This window comes from Dermacentor andersoni, chromosome 1 (assembly GCF_023375885.2).
Source record: "Dermacentor andersoni chromosome 1, qqDerAnde1_hic_scaffold, whole genome shotgun sequence".
NCBI classification, from domain to species: domain Eukaryota; kingdom Metazoa; phylum Arthropoda; class Arachnida; order Ixodida; family Ixodidae; genus Dermacentor; species Dermacentor andersoni.
In genome coordinates this window covers 201,921,876-201,944,414 of record NC_092814.1, presented here as the reverse complement: position 1 = coordinate 201,944,414, position 22,539 = coordinate 201,921,876, and positions in this window count along the sequence as shown.

Sequence of the window (22,539 nt, the reverse complement as noted above, 5' to 3'; positions counted from 1 at the left end):
AGCAATAGGTCGATTTGATGTGAGTTCAAGAGGAGACTTCCCATGCTTTAGGATTGGGACAAGACGGCTACGCTTCCACTCAGAAGGAACTACTCCATCACTCCACAAGACCTTGGGATGACGCAGCAGGATCTCTCGTGCTTCATGGTCAATGTTGTGGATAGCAGCGTACGTTATGTTGTCGGATCCGGGCGAAGAGGAACGCCTGCAAGTGGCTAGAGCATCCTCCAGTTCTTCCACTGCCAAAACTTGCATGAAGGGAACTTTGTACAATTCAAGATCCTGTAGTAGCTCTCTGTCACCTGCAATTGCCTCACAAAACTCCTCCCCAGTATCCACTTCTCCACAGCCTTGGCGGAAAGCCAGTGTCTTAAAGGGGTGGCGTTGCTGAGGAGAAGAGTGAAGGCCTTGGAGGGTTCTCCATACGCGAGAGAGAGTTTTGCCTGGGTCCAGCGAGTTACAAAATGATTGTCATCGTTCGTTGTCTAATTTGTCCACGTAACGACGTATTTTCATCAGCGTGCGCCTGGCCTCCCTAAGGTCAAGAATCAGATTTGTGCGTCTATATCTTCTCTCATCGCGCCGGCGTACTGCTCGAAGCCTTTCTAAATCAATGTCAAAGTCTGTGCGAGTAGCTGAGCATGAGGAGCAGCGCGTTGCAGCATGTATCACGTTCGCAATCACAAACTCTGCGCTACGTGCAAAGCCGCCCTTGCATTCAGCGTTCACAGAGGCTTGAAATGGGGACCAATCAATTGCTCGAGAGACAATAGAGGAAGACATGCTGCTTAGACCTTGCAACAAAAGTAGGAATATGGTCACTTTCACTTGTTTCCAAGTCAGTAAACGAGTAGACGCTCGAAGTAAGGCATCGCGACACCAAAGTAAGATCTAGACAGCTGCTGTACGACGACCCTTTCAAGAATGTTGGGCTGCTGTCGTTCAAAAGAAAGATGTCATGGTCCGAAGCAAAATATACAAGAGTCCTGCCTCTTAAATTGGTTCTTGTACTTCCCCAAATTGGGCGGTGAGCATTAAAATCTCCTGTGAATATCCAAGGACTGGATGTCATCATCAAAAGATTTTCAAGCATTTTGCAGTCTAAACGCTTGATGGGGAAAGGTAGCTTGTGATGAGTGCGAAGGCGAGCCTCTTCTCCTTTTTCCTAACGCACACATACTAGGTGACTTGATGGGAAGGCACGGCCTGGACCATGTAGGTGAGCTCCTTGCGAGCATAAACGAGGACCCTGCTGCCTTTGTCACACGTGGCGGAAACAAAATATTCATATTCTGATAGTCTGAGGGTGTTTGTCAGGTTTGGTTCACAGATTACTAGTACCGGAAACCGATTTACATATACAAATCGACGAAAATTGGAAATACGTGATTTCAGGCATCTCGCATTCCACTGAAGAACTGAGAATTTCTTGACTTCTTCGTGAGAGGGTCGCTTCTGCAGAAGTGGGCAAGCCATGTTTCTAATGCAAGCTTTCAAGCACAGGAGCGAGAGCATCCAGTACTTGTAAGGCACATCGAGCAGTCGAAGTTTGTACATTTACCAAAAATGTGCGAATCTCAGCCAATAGCGACTTCAGCAATATAACGACCCGCTCATCCTGTTCAGGCAGCTTGTCGGAAGCTGGAAGTACGTTCGATGAATGCGATGTACGCCGCTCAAGCTCAGCAGGTGGGTGTGCATTTGGCAGTGCAGGCCAGACAACGTCATAAGCACTCTTCTGGGATACTTTGTCATTCATAACGTTGCGTCTGGTCTCGCGCAATGACTGCTGTTCCACAATTCGAGGTGATAACGCCGCTGGATAGGTTGGCGCTATGAAGGGCCTTTTGCGTTCTGTGGCGAACGTTGGCGGTGGCAGCGGGAGTGTCGTTTTTTCACAGAAACAGTTGCCTCCCGGGGCGTAGAGCCTTCCCTTACCATAACTATACTGCCCTCCTTCTTGATTCGGCGGTAATTTGTCGACGTGGCTTCATGCGGTCCTTTGTAGTTTCTGCACTTAAATACAGTTGCTTGGCAGGATTCCGTGGTGTGGAACTCAGGGCAGCGCGCAGATACTGCCGCGTTATTACAAACGCCTCCGACGTGGCCCAACCGAAGGCACTTGTGGGACTGCAGAGGTTTCGGAATGAACGGTTTTACGGGATGGCGAAAATGGCCCACCTTGATGGAAAATGGCCCACCTTGAAGACTATCTTGACACAGCGTGAATTGCCAATCCAAGATGCCTGCATGCTGGTAGCATGAGGAGTGACTGCCTTGACTAGGATAGGCAAGTCTTCATTTGGTATTGCAATATCTACATCGTAGGTGACACCTGTTGCTGTATCTTTGTCGACTGGAATGTGGGAGCGCACTCTAATCCCATTCAAATCGGTTGCTGTACGCAAGATGTCAAAAGCGGTTGAATGCACGACATCTATGGCGAGTATGTTCTTGCGAGTGTCAATTCTTATAAACATCACTTACAGCGCCTACATTAATTCTTATATCAGCTATCTCATTTGGTACTAATCTATCAAGGAAAGTCCAGACAGCTTGCGTATTCAGTTCGCGCAAGTTGTCCGAGGTAACCACTGGCATAAATAGTATGGCGGAGACATGAGGACGGCTCGTATTCTGTACTGTCGACGTACTTGAAGTCGAAGGTGTCCCGAGGCTCCTCCGCTTTGCCTTGCGGCTTTGCACGGATTCGAAGCCATCTTCGAAGTCTTCTCCGCTGGCTGAATAGAGTTCCGTGCTGTCAACGGGGGCATCGTTCAGTTCACTGTTACGCTGCCGCGATAGCACCTCGGAACGCGAGGCCAGGTGTGGAGCAAGCCGGGCAGTGTCCACTTCCATCCCTGCCGGCGGGGGACCGATGTCGCGCAGATAAACGCCGGGAAAACCGAAAATTAGCAGGAGACGGGAAAGCACCGCTCAGGTAGAGACACACTCCATCGTCTTCCCGAAATAAAATTGATAAAATCATTACACACTTTCACAGTTTTGTAAGAGTCATCTGCATTTTCTTGTCTGGTGACACACCCCTGTTCACAATGTATGAGAAGTTCGGGCGGAATGACTGCCGGCTAAGCATGCCAGCCTAACCCTGTCTGCTGCAACACCACCTCCACCTTTTTTGGTTTAGCTAAAGAAATAGTGTAGTGTCTATTTTGGCTTGTTTTGAGGCCATGGCTGCCATGGGCCTTTAAAAGCAGATTATTCACGTTTTTCCTCGCAGTGGATGAGAAGCACTGAAGACAATGAATCTCACTTCAGTTTTTTTTTTACCAGACAGTGTTTTAAAGATATAAGCTGCTCACTTTTTCCCATCTTCCAGAAGGGCTAGTTCACATGCCAGCTCTACACTTCTGACGTGTATTCGGGTGACCGACGATGGCGTAAAAAGCAAATACCACCGTAATCCTGCTTCTCTGCATAGTTTCTCTGCAAAGGTTCCTCTACAAAAGTTCCACCAGAATCTCAGTTAGGCTGCGAAATGAAGCCAACGTTGACACGTAGCAAAAGTGAATCCTAGCGTCACTACCCTCACTGAGATTTTTCTTTCTTTGTTTTTCTCTTTTTTCTTTCTTCGTTTTCATTTCTTTTTTTTCGTTCTCTGTTTTTTTTTTTTTTTCACAGCGAGGCTGGGCATCGATCTCCTCAGTCATTTTTGTGCGACAAAGGCCGGCGATCGGCGGGGTTTGCTTTGTTGCGTCTCCACCTAAGGTTCAATTTCATAGGTGAGAAAGAAAGCCGACCCGCCCACATTCGTACTAAGACAAGCAGAATTTCACACCTTGTATGCTTCCTGTACGTTGACCGAATTCGCGTGTAAACTGACGGGCTCTGCATTGAGATCAGCTGCACCGGTGCAGTGAGTATTCTGTCAGTGCTTATAAGTTCCTCACCGGAATGGCCAACCGCGCCGCACGCAATTATTGCGGGTATGACGAAAGTACATAATACAACCTTTTCCAGTATTCGTCAATCGACGGTCAACCGATGTGCACTGGGTACTACAGTGAGACGCTTAAACGACAAAACATTGTCGGAAGGTTCTGGGACCTCGACCGAAGAATTCTAGCATAAGAAAGACCACCAAAGTGATAATTTGCTTCTAGAAGCCAACGGCATTATAGAGGATGCACCAACTGTCATGCGCCAAGACTTAAAGAAATGCAAATCCACGTAGCTAATTGCCGCGCTACGGATCGCTCGAGGCACTTTGCGTGCATTCGCGGGCTCCCTTCGCGCTCGGAAAAACACTTTTATGTAGTGCGTATTGAGTATTGAGCAACAGAAAGCTGTAATGGGAGTTTTTCATGTTGCTCTACAATTTTGTCATTGACACTTTTCATCTAATTATAATGTTTGAGAAGTTGATTAATTATTTCAAAATAATTATGTGAATAGGCTGAATGCAAAAGATAATTTGTAAAATTATCTGTATGGATAACATCGTTGCCCGTTTTCACAGTTCAGTACAGGTCATCTGCATTTTCTAGTCTGGTGACGAACCCTTTTTCATAACCTATGTGCATGAATCTGTAAAGATAATCAAAAGATTAAAGACAACCAGTAACTTATACGTTACGGGGCATCCTTCGAGTGTCAGCTCTTCGTCGAGGGCCCTATACGAACAACTTGTGTGACCCAAGGTTCGCGAAAGAGAAAGGGAAGTTGACGTTAACGAAAGCTGGGAATGTTAGCCTGGCTGATGGCCTGGCAGGCTGTATACTCGAAACGTTGGCAGAGAAACACGATCTACGCAGCGATCACATGCAGGTTGTACATACACGCACGTACGCGCACATACACAATAAAGTTGCTTACGAAGTCGCATTAAGACCTGTAGACCTTACGAAACTAGAAGTGTTTTCGTCGCGTGAATATATTGGTGGTACTTCCCCACAAGGAGAGAATGTAACCGTAGTTCGAAGCTCGCATTGAGCTGCAAGTGTAACGCAGCCTTTACAGAGTGTCTCTGACGAGTAACCGCAGAAGTGACTAAGCACAAATTGAAAGTCCTTGCGAACGTTACACAGAACACAATCGCGAGTGTCTCCAAGAAGGGTATGCTGAGCGAGTAGGCATGTATTTCTGCCAAAATATTACGCTGAAAAGTAAACAAGGACAAAAAGGGAGACCACGCGACACGAGAACGGGCTATCAGCATTATACTGTGCCGCTTCTGCTTAGGGGTTGCTTTTACGAAAGCGTACTCATTCCTTATTGGAATGTCCGACACACCGACCTGTGACTCATGCAACTGTAAAGAAACGATGGAGTACCCGTTGTGTTTTTGTAACCACTATGAGGTCGAATACGTTCTTCGCAGTGCGTTAAACCGATTATACAGCAGACCATTTTAAGAGACTAAGATTCTCGGACCATGGCCCCACGCGTCGCAGTTATAAAGGGACGCGGGCACTGCTCAATTAATGAAATCGACTGGCCTCAGTGACTGATTATAAGCGTGAAGTAATGGACAACCACGCATGTTGACACTGAGAGTACCTTCCTCCCTCCCTGTCCTTCCTTCCTTTTCGTCCCTTAAACCAATTTCCCCGTGTACGGTAGCAAACCAAACGTGCGTCCGATTGACGTCCCTACCTTTCCTTGCTTGTTTTACTACGCCTCCTCCTCTCTTAGTATAAGGTCTACTTAGAAAAAGGAAGCTAAAAAAAGAAGAAAGAAAGGAAAACACAGGTTCCGTACTTATATTGCGCACAAGTTTTCCATTGGAAGGACATGATGACCTTAAAAGCATATGATGAGCACTTTCTGCGCAAGCTAATAAAAAAAAAAGAGAAGGAACTGACCACCATCCGTTTCTTTTTTTTTTATTTCTAGGACTTGTGTCCTTCCACTGAAAAACTTGTGCGAAATACAAGTAGGCATGCAGGGCTTTTATTTTATTCTTTTTCTTTAATCCACACTTTCAAATACACGTTCAGTTGCTAGTCAGAACTCGTGTCGTGTGGTCTCCGCTTCGCTCCTGCTTATTTTTACGCTTAAAGTTGAACCGGAGTCTGTCCTGCCACCAGAATTTAGCACTTCAAGTAAATGTCGTGTAGGCCACGTCGAGTATGACGCGGTGAAGTCTGTAGCAGGGAATGCTTTCCCGCTACAGCAACATTCACGTTGACTGCGGGGATACGCGAAACACGTCACCAAGCTATCGGTAAAGTCCACGACATCGCGTTTCATTGTCTACCGGACCATTTTAGTATCTCCGGCAACGAGTGTACTTATAATGCTGCTCGCACAGCACATGAAGCAGCCCACTGTGTTTTAATTCCTTTGTCCAGAACAAACGCAGTGTGAGACCTGGACAAGCTTACCCGTATGCGAGTATGAATCTGCATGAGCAGTGGTTCTCGCGTGATATCAGACATAGTCGCTTGTACTAACTCGTCCCCTGAATTTAACTAGATTTGTTACCTAGTCCTCCCAATGTGACGCAACTCTGCTCTGTCACTTTCGTTTTGCCATTTCATTCGTGAACTCTTTACTCATCCTTGATTGCAATGTCCGACAGTTCCGACTGAAACAGCTGAAGTCACGAAGAAAGAACAAAACATCTATACCACGTGACCTCCCTTCCTATGAAGATCAACAATTTGCCCTTGACACCACCGGTTAGCCAGTTAGGCAGAAAACCTTTCAATCAAAGTACGATATTTAGTCCCATGTCGCAGCCGTAGAAAACCTCCGCAGCGAAGCTGCGGTCTCTCAAGTTGGCGGGACGGAGTGACTGTCTGTGAGGGTGAGATGAGCACTCCAGCTCGTCTGCGTGGCCGGGGCACGTGATCTATGTTCTGTTTCCGCCTCATTATCTTTTTCTTCTAGCCAATCTGGCTGAGTCTTAGTTAAACTCGCTGCCTTGATTTTCTCTCTGTCTCTCTATCCGAAATTTTGAAAATTCACAGGCCTCTAGATTTCAGCGATAGGGAAGTGCTGTTCAAGTAAAGAAAGAAAAAAGAAAAAGAAGTTGGGGGTGTGGGGAGGCTAGATCGAGGCTTCTATAATGCAACGATTCTTTTTAAAGCATTCAATTTCATTCTTTGCGCAGCTCGCGCCCAATGTCGAAACCTAGTAAACGCGCATACGGATGGTGGAGCTCGGGACCAAGAGTGAAGAGAGTTGGTTTTTAATGGAACTGCAATAAAGGACAGATTATTTTTACATGACACGTGTGTTGGCGATATAAGGAAGACACAAGGGGCGAAATGACCGTGGGTGCCGATACTTTGCAAGCGGTAAAGTCAGCGGCCTTATGCAGTGCGCCGGGTCTATACGGTGTTATCACTCGTCACTGCAGTCACGGCTAATCACAATCTTTAGATGCGACCGCAAGAGCGCAAAAGGAAACAGGTTTCAAGGTCTTTCAACATACCCCTTAATTTTCTTCGGTCCTTTATTGTAAATGCATGATGCGGCTGTCCAAAAAGTGATTCTACTCATTCCATGGTCTTTTGGGATGTATATAGCACTCGTGTACCTCGCCCTCAGACACCATTCTCAGCCTTTTCTTTCTAAGCAAGAGCGAAGAGCGGTAATGTTTCATCGACGGATCTCAGACTTGCATACCTTCAGTGTTTGCTTTTGGTTATCGCAGCTCAAACGGGTGGGTGATGCGAAAACACGCTATATTGGTGTATAGCTTGTCGCGCCGTTTGTGGAGCAGTGGAGCAGTGCTACTCCGGTAACCATGATTCACACTGCATGGCGCGCAATATATAGAATTGATGCCGTCACGGGAACCGCACGTTCATTTTTTTGTCGCACTCGCTGCCCACAGTCTCTCGGTGCGGCTGCACGACACGGGCATTCTCGACTAGCGGCTGAACGGGCGGTTTCCTGTGAAGCACCCGCGACGTAGACACGCAGCGGCAGACATTCGCGCGTCCAAGCAAACGAGAGGTGGCGTAAGGCATCATACTCTGTTGAGGCGTTCTCAGCGTGATGACACAGGGGTTAATTTCGGCGGCATCTGCGTGTGGAAACGCGCAAAAGCTTGGTCGCGCAGATCGATTATGTTGAAGGTGACCTAATCCACGGTCAAAGCATCAAAAAAAGAAAGAAAAGCCAGAAAATATGTGCCGGTAAAATTTGTGCTGCTTCAGACTGATCCGAAAAATTACGGTTTGTATCTAACCACAGAGCCTCCCCCCCCCCCCCCCAAAAAAAAAAAGGAAAATTGTTTGCACTCACATTGCGAAACAGCGGCGTGATAGGTGGACCAGTATTATGCTATATATAGTAATTGTTCCACTTTTTCGTGCGGTATAACTTGGAGCACACCATTTGCAGCTTCCCACGAGAAATGTCCTTTCGAGAAGAATAAAACATTTATGCAGTGACAACTCTAGCCCGAGTCAACTTCGAGTCACTTTCGGCCAAATGAAAGACGAGTGAGGTAACCATCAAACGCCCTACGTTTCCAGAAGACTGTTAAATGAACTTCTTGCTTATGAAAGCAATCTAGAAACAACCGAGAACTATAATATGACAGTTTTTACCGCGGAGCAGTCCTAGGGTAGTTTCCATCGTTTGGTGATGTGCGTAGGCAAGAACGATGGCGACGTCTACAGAGCTAAAATAACTTAAGCATAAGACAACATCATATCAGCGTATGTGTCCCAGCTGCGTTTGAGGCCAGATGTATCAAAACCGGTGCTGGATGGTGGATGATGGTCTGATGCGTTGAGATCTATGCAAACAACGACAGCGCGGCCGTTGCGCTCTATGCCTTACTGACGACGGACGAGAGCCTTGCCGTGGAATGTGCCGACGCGTGCGCCGTTCAGAATGGGGGACGGAATCGTCGTCGCCACCGTGTATAGACGTTCATCCTGCAACGTCATATAGGGAGCTTGAAGACTTTATGATCGACACATTTGGGTGGATGTTCCCGGTGGATCCCAGTCCCATCGTCATTGTGTGTGTCTTTAACGTCGATGTATCCCGTTCCGACTGAAAGTGCCTCTTGGCGTTTCTCTTGGAAAGGTTCGGCCTTCAATGTTACCTGAAGACATTTATTCAAGACAATGCCGCCACGACGCGCCATCGGTCGTGCATAGATCTAACTTTCACTAAGAACATATCCAGCATCGTCACAAAGCCCATGATCATAAGGCCATAGTTACTGTAGTCACGAGATAGACGTAAATAGGGATAAACATAACAAGGTGCATATTTGTGTTTTAATGTTTATTTGCTTCATGTTATTTTCTTTATAGTTCCAAACGGCTCCGCTGGTCATGCATCTTCACAGAGTGGAGGCGCTGTGAATATATTTTTCTTTTTTTTTTAACTTTTCGTCCGTTTTGTCATGTGCGCGAAAACTGTATTCACGACATGATATTGTAGCATAGATTTTGAGTATGTTATTAGAACTGTATAAATATTTACTGCTTAGTTGTTCTTATTAACAGGTGTATGTTTTGTTATCGTGAACGTTCTGTACGAATTTCTTTTTAATTCCACATACTCACTGTCTCTCGTGTAAATGGGGGATAGAAGCTTTTGAAGTGCACAAATCTACTTTCTGTCGAGTTGTCACCTTCCCCAAATGTCTGTGGAAGAAAGACAGTGTATGTCATTATATTGGAAAAAGAAACGTCGGGAGAGGTAAAAGGAGGGTATGGGGGTGCGGGGCGGGGGGGTGCGTTGACGCTCAGAAGCTGCCCAGCGAGCTATTAGGGACGCCGTAGTTGAGGGCTACTTGGCCATGAGGTGTTCGTTAACCTGTAGCCAAAGCACTGCGCACGACATACGTTTTGCATTCTACCCTATGGCGAAATGCCGTGAATCAAAGTTATGACCTCGTGTGCGTCAGAAAAACAACAATAGCCGCTAAGCTACCGCGATGGGTCCCATATAGTACGACAGAAGGAATGTTCGCAGAAGCAGTGCTCGAAATATCGATCATCGCTTGAACGCCGCTGTGCGCGGCGAATTGAATGTACACTCACCTTGAGTCACCGCAATCGGGGACTCCAATTTGGTATGCATTTCTACACAAGGTTATCGTGTACACAGCGAAATGTGATGCACTCCGGCGTGTCCCCAGAGGCCAGTCTCACGAAAAATCACTCCAAAATTGTACACCTCGACAACGCGATGTAGACCGGGTATTGTGACGGTCCCAGCTGTTCGCCCGGGCACTTCGGCTTGAACGGAGGTATACTGTTTCCATAGGCTGCAGGTACGCGTGAGGTCGGTGACGGGTCCATCCAGTTTTGAAGCCATCCAAATACGCCCAGAAAGTCTCTCAAGAGTACGGCGTCGTAAATTTCGGAGGCCGTAGAATTTATTGGTACTCTTCGTGAAACACGCTCTTTCATTTAACAGTATTTTTCACGTTTAATCTCTGCCGCAACAGAAGGAATTTCATATTTTTGGATGCTGCCTTTAATGTTACCTCTAAGGGACCTCCAAATGGAAACATTAAATCAGCTTAGATTAATAAAACTTTCTTTAAAACTCTAGTTTATTTTGCAAATTTCGCGGTAATGCGTATATTACAGCAAGATAAAATGAAGGTTAGTGTTCTATCTTTCGAGTATCGCGCCAAAATTCCAGCGCCGCCATGTCAATGTGACGTCACCTACTTTAAACTATTTTCTCGTATTTGGGCTGTTGGTGGCTCAGCGGAAATTATCAAGATTTGCTAAGTGTAGTCTCTGAGTATCATAGATTGCAATTTAATCCGTCTTTGGCTTTGAAAGATGACTAGGCCCCAGCGGATGCCGTCAAAATTCATCACGTCATGGCGATCTGGTGGAGGAACTTCTTGTCGCGCTTTTCGTGGTTTGCTAAGCTTCTTCTCACGGTATGAGTAACTGTTTTTGGTATGGTAGAAAGGATAATTTACTATTACTGTTGAAATAATGTTTTCCTCTTTACTTTCCTTTAGTTTCATTCTGTGAACTAGGAGAATAATGTAATAAAGCAACTTTTTTATCGAGATTGGGTGTGTCAGTAGTGCGGAGCACATGGCGCGGAGCTCGATATCGCGGTACCATTCCCGGCCAATGCGGCAGCATTTTGGTGGGGGTGAATTCAAAACGCTCATATATATATATATATATATATATATATATATATATATATATATATATATATATATATATATATATATATATATATATATATATATATATGTATATATATATATATATATATATATATATATATATATATATATATATATATATATATATATATATATATATATATATATATATATAGTCGGGGGCAATCATTTTCCGTAAGTCAGCGATGGTACAATTTGCCGACTGCGATGGTAGAGGAGTATCGGATGAAGTGTCGTCTACTGCAATGGATGCTACTGAGTGATCCTCGAATGAACAAAGCTGGGCCAAAGACATCCCACGTGGCAGCACTTGTGTCGTCAAGCCAAAGTTGACCACTGGCAGGCAGACGCAATTCGCCGTAATAGATAAAACTGTATGGGGTACTGTGATCCCATGTGTAAGGAGGACGTCTTGCATAGGAGCCGCGATGTAGTGACCGTCGGGGACTGGTGGGGATGACACTAGGTCAACGTAGGTCAGTGCCGAAGGTGGCAAGCGAACGAAGTCGGCGGAACTGAGGCGACTGGGGTGTGGTTCAGCAGGATCCAGAACAGGCAGGTCAAGGCGGAGAGTACTGGCGGAACAATCGATGAGAGCAGAATGTGCGGAAAGGAAGTCTAAGCCGAGGATGATGTCGTGGGGACAGTGGGCGATGACTGTGAATAGCACGATTGTTGAGCGATCGGCGAAGGAGACGCGGGCGGTACACATACCAATTACGGGGGCTGTTCCGCCATCGGCGACACGGACAACAGGCGTCGTGGCGGGCGTGATAATTTTCTTGAGCCGGTTACGAAGGTCAGCGCTCATTACGGACAAATGCGCCCCAGTGTCTATGAGAGCAGACACAGAAACACCGTCGACTTGCACGTCAAGAAGGTTCAGATGAGTGGGCAAAGTCAGTAGAGGATTTGGCGGCGTAGGGAGCAATGCAGCGTCACCTCGAGGCGCTGCATCGTCTAGTTTTCCGGCTGGGAGCGGCGTCCGAAGGGAGTCGGCGAATAGGAGCGACGGCGCTGGGGAGAGCGAGATTGTCGTCGTTGGGGCGAAGGCGAACGAGAATAGGGGCGGTTCGTTGCAGGAGAATCAGTGGCGGCATTATCGGAGCGTGCGGCATAGGGACGAGAAGGGCCACCTGAGGGGCGAGAGTAGGCAGTATAAGTAGGCCGGCTCGGGGAACTCCAGCGACTACGACAGTGCCGAGAAATGTGCCCGATTCGATGGCAGTGGAAACAAATAGGCTTGTCGTCAGCAGTGCGCCATTCAGATGGGTTGCGGAAACGTGGTGGGTAAGAAGATGCGGGACGGGGCGAAATCGAAGAAGCCGGGCGGGTATTAGGGCGATGGGCCGAGCAGATGGTGTGAAGACCCATGTTTTCAAACTCCTGGCGGACAACTGCCTGGATCAGTGAGACCGTGACTGCAGATGTGTTGGTGGGACTGGAGTCGAAGGCAGCCGGATAGGCGGCCTCGATCTCACGCCGGACGATCCTGGTAACATCGGCAGTGTTGTTGGGACGAGGAGCGTCGGCACAGGAAGATGTCGCTGGGGTGTTGGGCAGACGGGCAAACTGCTGGTCAATACGTCGGCTTTTGGCGAGTTCCAGGCGGCGGCACTCTCTTATAACAGCATCCACCGTCGCTACGTTGTTGCAGACGAGCAAGTTGAAGGCGTCATCGGCAATGCCTTTGAGGATGTGGGAAACCTTGTCTGACTCATATATATATATATATATATATATATATATATATATATATATATATATATATATATATATATTTACATACATACATATATATTGTATATATATACATATGTATATATATTTATACATACATATATATTGTAGAGGGGGTTTATTCAGCTCGTAGAGCAGCAGCGACAAACTCAGCACCACCAAGTAGGGCGCAGCCAGCGAACGAACTGGGTACGAGCCACGCGATGGCAACGGCGCTTTTCAGCCTGCCGATCTTCTTCGTCACAGTCGCCCCCGGAATTGTAGAGTAGCCATCCTGGCGACCTAGGAAGAGGTGGGCGGATCGTAATACTGCTTCAGCCGGTCAATGTGCACAGTCTCTCGCCCCCGATGACGCACATCGGGAGATGGCGATACGGGTTCGACCACGTAGTTTACTGGCGATGTTTGTGCAACCACTCGGTAGGGCCCGTGGTACTTCGGGAGGAGCTTGGACGAAAGGCCAGGAGCAGCAACAGGCGGAACCCAAAGCCACACGAGTGAGTCGACGGAGAAGGGGTGAGGGGGAGGATTGAGGTCATGGCGTTCTTTTTATTTTTATTTCAAATACTGTTGGCCGTCTTGGCCGTAACAGGGTGGGTACAGCAGGTTTGCACAAAGCGTAAAAAGTGTAAACACTTTACAAACGTAAATAGGACATGAAGCAATGAATGTTGGAAATACAATGCAAAACAAATAACGAAATACAAATACAATAGTTTGGCTAAGAAATACATGTTTCTAACATTGTGACAGTGATATTGGAAGCAGCATAAAAGAAAGACTATTGTATGTATTTCTAGAATAGTGTGACAATGTCTGCACGGCACCACTAAGATTCAATTTCATAAAAGGTTTTTAACGCGTTCCTCAAAGATTTTAATGCTACTCGACTGCAAAACAGACGCCGGCAAACTGTTCCATTCCTTAATCGTTCGCGGAAAAAATGAATAAGCGTACATGTTCAGATATGCTTTTGGAATTGAGAACATGCAATGATTGCTTGATCTCATTGCATGTTCTCAATTCCAAAAGCATATCTGAACCTACCTCCAAGACACAGGTCTCCGACTATCTCCACTGAAATCGGAGCTGCTCGTCTACCGCTTGCGCCGCCGGCCCAAGCCTACAGCCGAATCGCGCCAATGTGACGACATAATCCTCTATACGCACGACGGCTCCTGCATTCCCCGAGTCCCGAAGATACGCATCCTAGGCATGCATATAACAGCCAACGGGTCAAACACAGAAGCTATCCGCAAAATCGAAGGCAAGGTTACAGCGGCTACCCGCCTGATCAAACGCATTACAAACAAGCACACGGGCATGAAGGAGGACAGTGTCATGCGACTCATACACTCTTTCGCAATCAGTCACATCACTTATGTGGCTGCCTTCCACAACTGGAATGTCACTGATAGGGAGAAAATCAACACCCTTATACGCAAGACTTACAAGATCGCCCTTGGCCTACCGGAGTCCACAAGCACTGCTCGTCTGCTACAGCTGGGGGTATACAACACGCTTGAGGAAATCGTGGATGCGCAAAGAACCTCTCAACTCGAACGCATGTCTCTGACAGCCACGGGCCGGTACATCCTGCAGAAACTCGGCTTCAACTACCATGTCCAACACGGTCAGAAACAGGTCATTCCACCTGACCTCAGCGACACGCTGATTGTCGCCCCTATACCTCGAAACATGCACCCCGAATTTAATCGGGGCCGACGCCAGGCCCGTGCCAAGGCACTGCTGCGCTCCTTGGGTGGAAAGAGGACTACGCGCTTTGTAGACGCCGCAGAATACACACGAGAACACCGATTCACGGCGGTAGTCGTAGACGTTAGCTCCCGGCTTACGCACGCGTGTAGTGTCGCAACGGAATACCCCGAAACAGCAGAAGAGGTAGCGATTGCGCTTGCGCTTACCGACCCCCTCTGCGAGGTAGTTTTTAGCGACTCACAATCCGCAGTTCGCAACTACGCGCGGGGGCGCATTTCCTCCGAAGCTCTCCAGATTCTAAGGAAAGCTGGTCGACAGCACTTCAATAACACCGCCATCATATGGTTTCCAGCGCACGTAGCCACCCCCACCGATGAGGGCCTCATTAACTTGAACGAGGTAGCACACCGCTCTGCGCGAGAACTGACCCGCCGCGCAGAATCGGAGACCGCCTCTTCGAGTTCGGAACTGGTGGCTCAAAACACGCGAGAACGCCTGGTCAGGTACAATGACATCACCAAGCACTACCAGCTAGGCAGGCGGTTGCTACCCCCACCTCACCCCATGCTGAAACGTCGCCAGGCAGTCATCTGGCGACAATTGCAAACACAAACATTCCCCAGTCCGGTGCGATTGCAGCACATTTTCCCCGCGCAATACCCGACTGCTCTTTGCAAATTATGTCAGGACACTAGAGCGACGCTGTCACACATGTTGTGGGAGTGTCGGGTTGCATCAGCTACAATGGCAGTAGCTCCGGAGGCTCTTGCGTCGAAGTGGGCCGCCGCACTGCGCAGCTCCAACCTCAAGACACAAGAGTGGGCTGTCCAGCAAGCCCGAGAGGCGGCGACGAGGCAAGGCCTCGAAGTCCCCTCATGGGAGACCTGAGCCCGGGTCGTCAAATTTGCCGGATTCAGAATAAAGTTGTTTCCATCCATCCATTGCTTGATCTGACGTTTCTAGCCTGCCTGGGAGCAAGATAGGGTGTGGTTTCAACATTGAAGTGGCCTTTTGATAACAAAAAAAGAAATTTAAGTCTAGCCAACTTCCGCCGTTGAGCCAGTGGAGGCAAATCAAGCAACCGAAGCATTTCGGAAACAGAGTCAGTACGATAATACCGGGAAAGAACGAACCTTGCAGATTTTCTCTGTATCTTCTCAATGCGGTTTATTAATCCTGATTGAAGCGGATCCCAAATGACACTGGCATACTCTAACGTTGGTCTAATGTAAGTTAAATATGCAAGTAGTTTGACGGGCGTCGTTGCTAGCTTTAATTTTCGGCGAAGGAACCATAACTTTTTTTCTGCAGCTCCACAAATTCTGTCTATGCGTGATTTCCAACTTAAGTCTCTCGAAATTCTTAAACCTAGGTATTTTATCGTTTCAGCTTCGGTTAGAATTGTTGAGTTCATCTCATAATTACACTCAATAACATGCTTTGTTTTGTTTGTAACTCTGAGCATGACTGATTTAGATTCGTTAATTTTCATTTTACTTTTTGCGGCCCAGACTTCTACAGCTTTAAGGGCTTGACTAAGTGACGCCTGATTGTTTTGGTTACTGATTTCGCGATATAATAAACAATCGTCTGCAAATAACCGGATGGTTATGTCGTTACTTATGTTATGAGCAATATCATTTATGTAAACTAGAAAAACAAGTGGTCCTAAAACGGATCCCTGTGGAACGCCAGAGGTTATGTTTATTTGGTTAGATTTGTTACCATTTATTTCAACGTATTGTGTCCGATCTGTAAGATATGAGCGGATCCACATAACAACATCATAATTTATATTCATTTCCATCAGTTTTTTAATTAATTCATTATGTATGACCAGATCGAAGGCCTTTGAGTAATCTATAAATACAGCGTCGACCTGCTTTTTATTGTTCAAGGAAGCTGAAAAATCGTTGATCGTTTCTATCAACTGTGTGACAGTCGAAAGGTGCTGTCGAAACCCGTGCTGGTTGGGAAAAAAAGCTTTCTTGTCTTCAAGGTAGGTGTAGATTGACTTTGAAACTATGTGTTCAAGTAGCTTGCAGCATACACACGTGAGTGAAATTGGCCGATAGTTTACAATATGTTGCCTTTCACCAGACTTGTGAACCGGAACCACTTTTGTGACCAGCCAGTCATCTGGGACCCGTTTTTGTTTCAGCGGAAAATTAAAAATGATCTCTAGATAGTGAGCTACCCATTCCGCATATCTGCGCAGAAAGGCGTTTGGTATGCCGTCTGGACCTACAGATTTCTTATCATTTTTTTGGCGGCACTGTTGAGCAGACGTCAAAGAACGGGCCAGTTGTCGGCATTTCTCGGCGTGCTGAGCAACCTCAGAAACAGGTGAGCATTCAGCAGGGTCCGGCCGGTACGGGAGAACCGTATCAATGGTGCTGAAGGGATGGCGGCCGTAAAGCAGAAAGAATGGTGAGAATCCGGTAGTGGCTTGAGAGGCAGTGTTATATGCGTAAGTGACGAACGGAAGTACAAGGTTCCAGTTGGAGTGGTCAGATGCAACATACATTGATAGCCTGTCACCAAGAGTTCCGTTGAATCGTTCTGTTAAGGCATTGGTCTGTGGATGATGAGCAGTAGTAGTGAGGTGAATAATTTGGCATTCAGATAGGAGTAACTGCAGGACATCCGAGAGGAATACGCGGCCCCGATCGCTCAATAGTTCACGAGGTGCGCCATGGCGGAGAACGAAGTTGTTTAGAATGAACGAGGCGATGTCTTTTGCTGATGCGGCAGGCAAGGTGGCGGTTTCAGCATACCGTGTCAAATGATCTAAGGCGACAACAATCCATCGGTTGCCAGCCAGTAGATGGAAGAGGCCCGTATATATCAATGCCGACACGGTCAAATGGCTGAGCTGGGCAGGGAAGTGGTTGGAGAGGTGCGGTGGAGAGATGCGGGACACATTTGCGTCGCTGGCAGGCAATGCAGGAGCGTACGTATTTGTGGACGAAGGTGTACATCCCTTGCCAATAATATTGTAGGCGAAGCTGTCTGTAAGTTTTTGACACTCCACTGTGACCACACTGCGGGTCAGAATGAAAAGCGGAGCACAACTCTTCTCGTAGGTGGCGAGGCACTACTAAAAGCCATTTGTGGCCGTCATTGTGGTAGTTGCGGCGGTATAAAAGTCCGTCGCGGATTCTGAAATGCTGCGCCTGTCGGCGTAACGCTCGAGGTGCCGAACTTGCCGGAGGATTTGACAAAAAGTCGAATATCATGACGATCCATAGGTCTTTTCGTTGCTCCGATGCCATGTCCAGGATGTCAAGTGGTGAGACGTCATGTCGGTCGGTAGAAGTGCTGCTGTCTGAAGTAACTGGGGAGCGCGAGAGGGCATCGGCGTCAGCGTGTTTGCGTCCAGAACGATAGACGACACGGATGTCATATTCCTGGATTTGGAGGGCCCACCGAGCGAGGCCGCCCGATGGGTCTTTTAGGTTGGACAACCACCAAAGAGCGTGATGATCCGTTACCACGTCAAAGCGTCGACCGTAGAGATATGGAAGAAATTTTTGAAGAGCCCATACGATAGCCAGGCACTCTTTTTCTGTTACTGAGTAATTGGCCTCAGGTTTCGTAAGGGCACGACTGGCATAGGCAAATACATATTCGGTATTAGTGTTCTTGCGTTGTGCGAGCACGGCACCAAGGCCGACACCACTGGCGTCAGTGTGAAGTTCTGTAGGTGCGGTTGGATCAAAATGGCGCAAGATTGGCGGAGACGTGAGCAGGCGACGAAGACTCGTAAAGGCATCATCAGAGGCTTCCGACCAAGCAGAAAGTTCATTGTCGCCTTGGAGAAGTTGGTTTAGTGGTACGATCACAGTAGCGAAATTGCGAACGGAACGTCGAAAATAAGAGCATAGGCCAATGAAGCTGCGTAGTGCTTTCAAGTTAGTGGGCTTCGGAAATTCAGATACGGCGCGAAGTTTAGCAGGATCAGGAAGAATGCCTTCTTTGGAGACAACGTGGCCTAATATAGTCAGTTTTCGAGCTGCAAATCGGCACTTCTTTAAGTTAAGCTGGAGACCAGCATTCCGGAAACAGGTCAAAACTTGATGTAAACGCCGAAGGTGGGTCGGATAATCAGGAGAAAAGACGACAATGTCGTCGAGGTAGCAGAGGCAAGTATGCCACTTCAGGCCGCGTAGGATGCCGTCCGTCACGTGTTCGAAGGTGGCGGGCGCATTGCACACACCGAACGCCATTACACTGAATCCATACAAGCCGTCTGGTGTTACAAACGCGGTTTTCGAACAGTCAGCGTCAGCCATGGGCACCTGCCAGTCGCCAAAGCGGAGATCTAAGGAGGAAAAAAACTCCGCTCCTTTCAAACAGTCAAGTGCGTCATCAATACGTGGCAACGGGTTTACATCCTTTCGGGTAATCCTGTTAAGCCTTCTATAATCGACGCAAAATCGTATGGTGCCGTCTTTCTTTTTAACTAGGACGACTGGGGATGCCCAAGGACTACTAGAAGGCTGGATGACACCACGATTGAGCATATCGTTCACCTGGTCATTGATAACGCGTCTTTCAGTCGCCGATACTCGGTAGGGACGCTGTCGAATTGGTGCATGGCTCCCAGTGTCGATAGTGTGCGAAACAGTCGTTGAGCGGCCGAGTGATGTTGCTTGGCAGTCAAAAGACGAAGAGAAGCCTTGGAGCAAGCGAAGAAGTTCATCGCGCTGCGTCGTCGTAAGGTCACTGGCAATAGCTGGCGTAAAAGAACGCGGCAGTGACTGAGGAGGCGATGCCTCGAGAGCAGCAAGATAAGTGGAGTCGTCCATCGTGTCAAATATTGAATATGAGGTCAGTGGCTCTGCTCTGCCATGGCTTTCACGGCGGCGTAAAATAATTGGTTCAGCCGATGAGTTTGAGACCCACATGAGAGAGGCGCCAGCTTTGAACTCGAGGACGGCGAACGGCAGTGGTAGTAAACGGCGGCGAACTAAGAGTTCGGACGGAGCGAAGAGTACTGTGCCGTCATCTACAGATTCGCAAGAGATACTGACAAGAGTGGAAGACCAGGCAGGTATAGCGGTGTCTTCTGAAACAGCGATTTTGCGACAATGGTCCTTATGGTCAGCGATAATATCGGTCGAAAACTAAAATAGCTCGATTTCAGCGCAGGCACAGTGAATGATCGCATGATGTGTGGAGAGAAAGCCTCAACCTAATATGACGTCGTGTGAACATGATGGCAACACGATGAATTCTATGATATAGAGGACCTCCTGAATTACGACACGAGCAGTGCAGGCGCCGGATGGCTCGACGTGCTGCGCGTTGGCAGTTCGAAGAGACAGTCCAGAAAGCGGCGGCGTCACTTTTCCTATCTTGCGGCAAATACGGGCATCTATCGCTGAAAGTGTAGCGCCGGTGTCGACAAGTGCTAGCGTCAATGTTCCTTCTATTGCGACTTCAATAACCTTCTTCGGATAAGTGTGAGGCCTTAAACATTTCGCTGGCACCGCAGTTCTCGCCTCCTGAACTGCGATATTTAGTTTTCCTGTCGCAAAGGGCTCCGCCGCCGGTGCATGGGGGAAAGCGAGCGGCGGCGAGAAGGTGAACGGCGAGCGGCGGAGAATGCGGTGTCGACGGCAGAAGGAGATTCAAAGGCGTCCGAATAGTTGCGGCGTTGCTGGAAACGTGGCGCATACGGACGCACATTGTTCGGGACATTCGGTGTAAGCAGGCGACAGTGACGTGCCAAGTGTCGAGCACGGCCACAATAAAAACAAATCGGACGGTTGTCTTCCGTGCGCCAATGGTCTTGAGATCGTGCATAGTGCACCGGTGGACGGACTGGAGGGGATACGGGTGGGCGCAAAGGTGGGCGAAGGGGCCCGTAGGTCTGTGGCGCAGGCCTCATCGCGACTTCGGCGTACGTCAGGGGAGCGGCCGTTGGAGCCTGCTGAAGAGAAGGCGAAATGTGGTCGGCTACCTGCTCCTTGATGACAGATTGGAGAGCAGGCGCCAACGCAGTACTCGGCTGGCCGTGTGCAAGTGGAATCAAGGAAAGCTGACGAGCCACCTCTTCACGGACGAACTCCTTGATTCGTAGCAGCAGCGAAGTGTTATCCGGGGCAGCAGCCAATCTCGACATTGAAGTGGCCTGAGGTGTACATTGGCGGGTGGCTACGCGTTGTTTGCGCAGTTCGTCGAAGCTTTGACACAGACTGACGAATTCAGAGACTGCCGAGGAATTTTTCGCCAACAGTATCTGGAAGGCGTCGTCTTCAATGCCTTTCAAGATATGGCGGATCTTCTCGGCATCAGCCATTGCGACGTCAACGCGGTTGCAGAGGTCGACAACATCTTCTATATAGCTGGTAAATGTCTCTCCGCACTGCTGCGCACGGCCACGCAAACGTTGCTCGGCGCGAAGCTTGCGAACCGCGGGGCGCCCAAATACCTCTGTCACGTTAGTCTTGAAGGCCGTCCACGTCGTCAGATCACGTTCGTGGTTGCGATGCCACACGCTGGCGACACCGCTCAAATAAAACGACACGTAATTAAGTTTTTTTTTTTGTGTCGTCCCAGTGGTTGTGGATGCTCACCCGGTCGTAGTCAGCGAGCCAGTCTTCTACGTCATGGTCTTCGGTACCACTGAAGATCGGTGGGTCGCGTTGACGCAACGGGCCGGGGCAAACCACGGTAGTCACCGGGGCAGCGGGTTGTGGTGGTCCTTCTTCCGGCATTATGAAGACGGGCTGCAGTGTCCGATTACGAAGTTCCAGAATTCTGGCTATATCCAGCAGCTCCACAAATTGTAAAGGGGGGTTTATTCGCCTCGTAGAGCAGCAGCGACAAACTCAGCACCAGCAGGTAGGGTGCAGCCAGCGAACGAACTGGGTACGAGCCACGCGATGGCAACAGGGATTTTCAGCCTGCCGATCTTCTTCGCGACAATATATATATATATATATATATATATATATATATATATATATATATATATATATATATATATATATATATATATATATATATATATATATATATGTATATATATCTCTTAGATTTAATTGCGGGTTAAACAATCCCAGGCGGCCAAAAATATTCCGGAGAATTTCGCGGCGACGTCCCTCATATAGCCCCAGTGTTGGTTTGGCAGGTAAAACACAATGATTGAATGAATGAATGAATGAATGAATGAATGAATGAATGAATGAATGAATGAATGAATCAATCAATCAATCAATCAATCAATCAATCAATTCTGATTATACTCTTGCTGTAACAGAGAAAAGGCGTAGGACTTCCCGACGCCAGGCTAGAGACTGAATGGAGCGAGTTAATGACTTCACTGTTGAGACGCAAGGCGCCTGGGCAAACGGAGACTTTCAAGTCGCTGTCTAAGGAAGATACGCAGTCATATCTCTAATACGATCTACTCCAGGTCTAAACGGCTCCTATATAGCAACCTTCCCTACAAACGTCTGTGTGGATGAAAAAATAAATAAAAGAAAAAACGAGAGAAAAATTGCGCGAAGAATTTGTCACTAAAATGAAAAAAGACGGAACCGACATTAATGTGAAGATATTCGTATACTTCCCAGTTTGGTTATGATATCTGTTCTAGGGCTTCAGCGAAAAGCAATGTTAACTTGGTGCCGATTCACTTCACATCTTGATTTCATGCTTCTTATTCCCTACGCACTAAATCAAGTTGAATATTAGAACGACAGAAAGCTGAGCTAGTTGGTAAGGACTCATTCACAGGCTCGTTTCCACTGCTGTTGCGTCGTAATATATCATCTCTGTGTTGGGCGCGTAAATCGCAAGCACCCTACCCGAGCCACTTTTTAACTGTAGCAAAAATAGTACAGAACAGCGGCAGCAGATACTGCTTTAAGAAAAACAAAAACAGCGGAGACGTATTTTGCTGTTTGCTTTCTATACAGGGTGTCCCAGCTAACTTTAGCCAGAGTTTAAAAATATGCGAA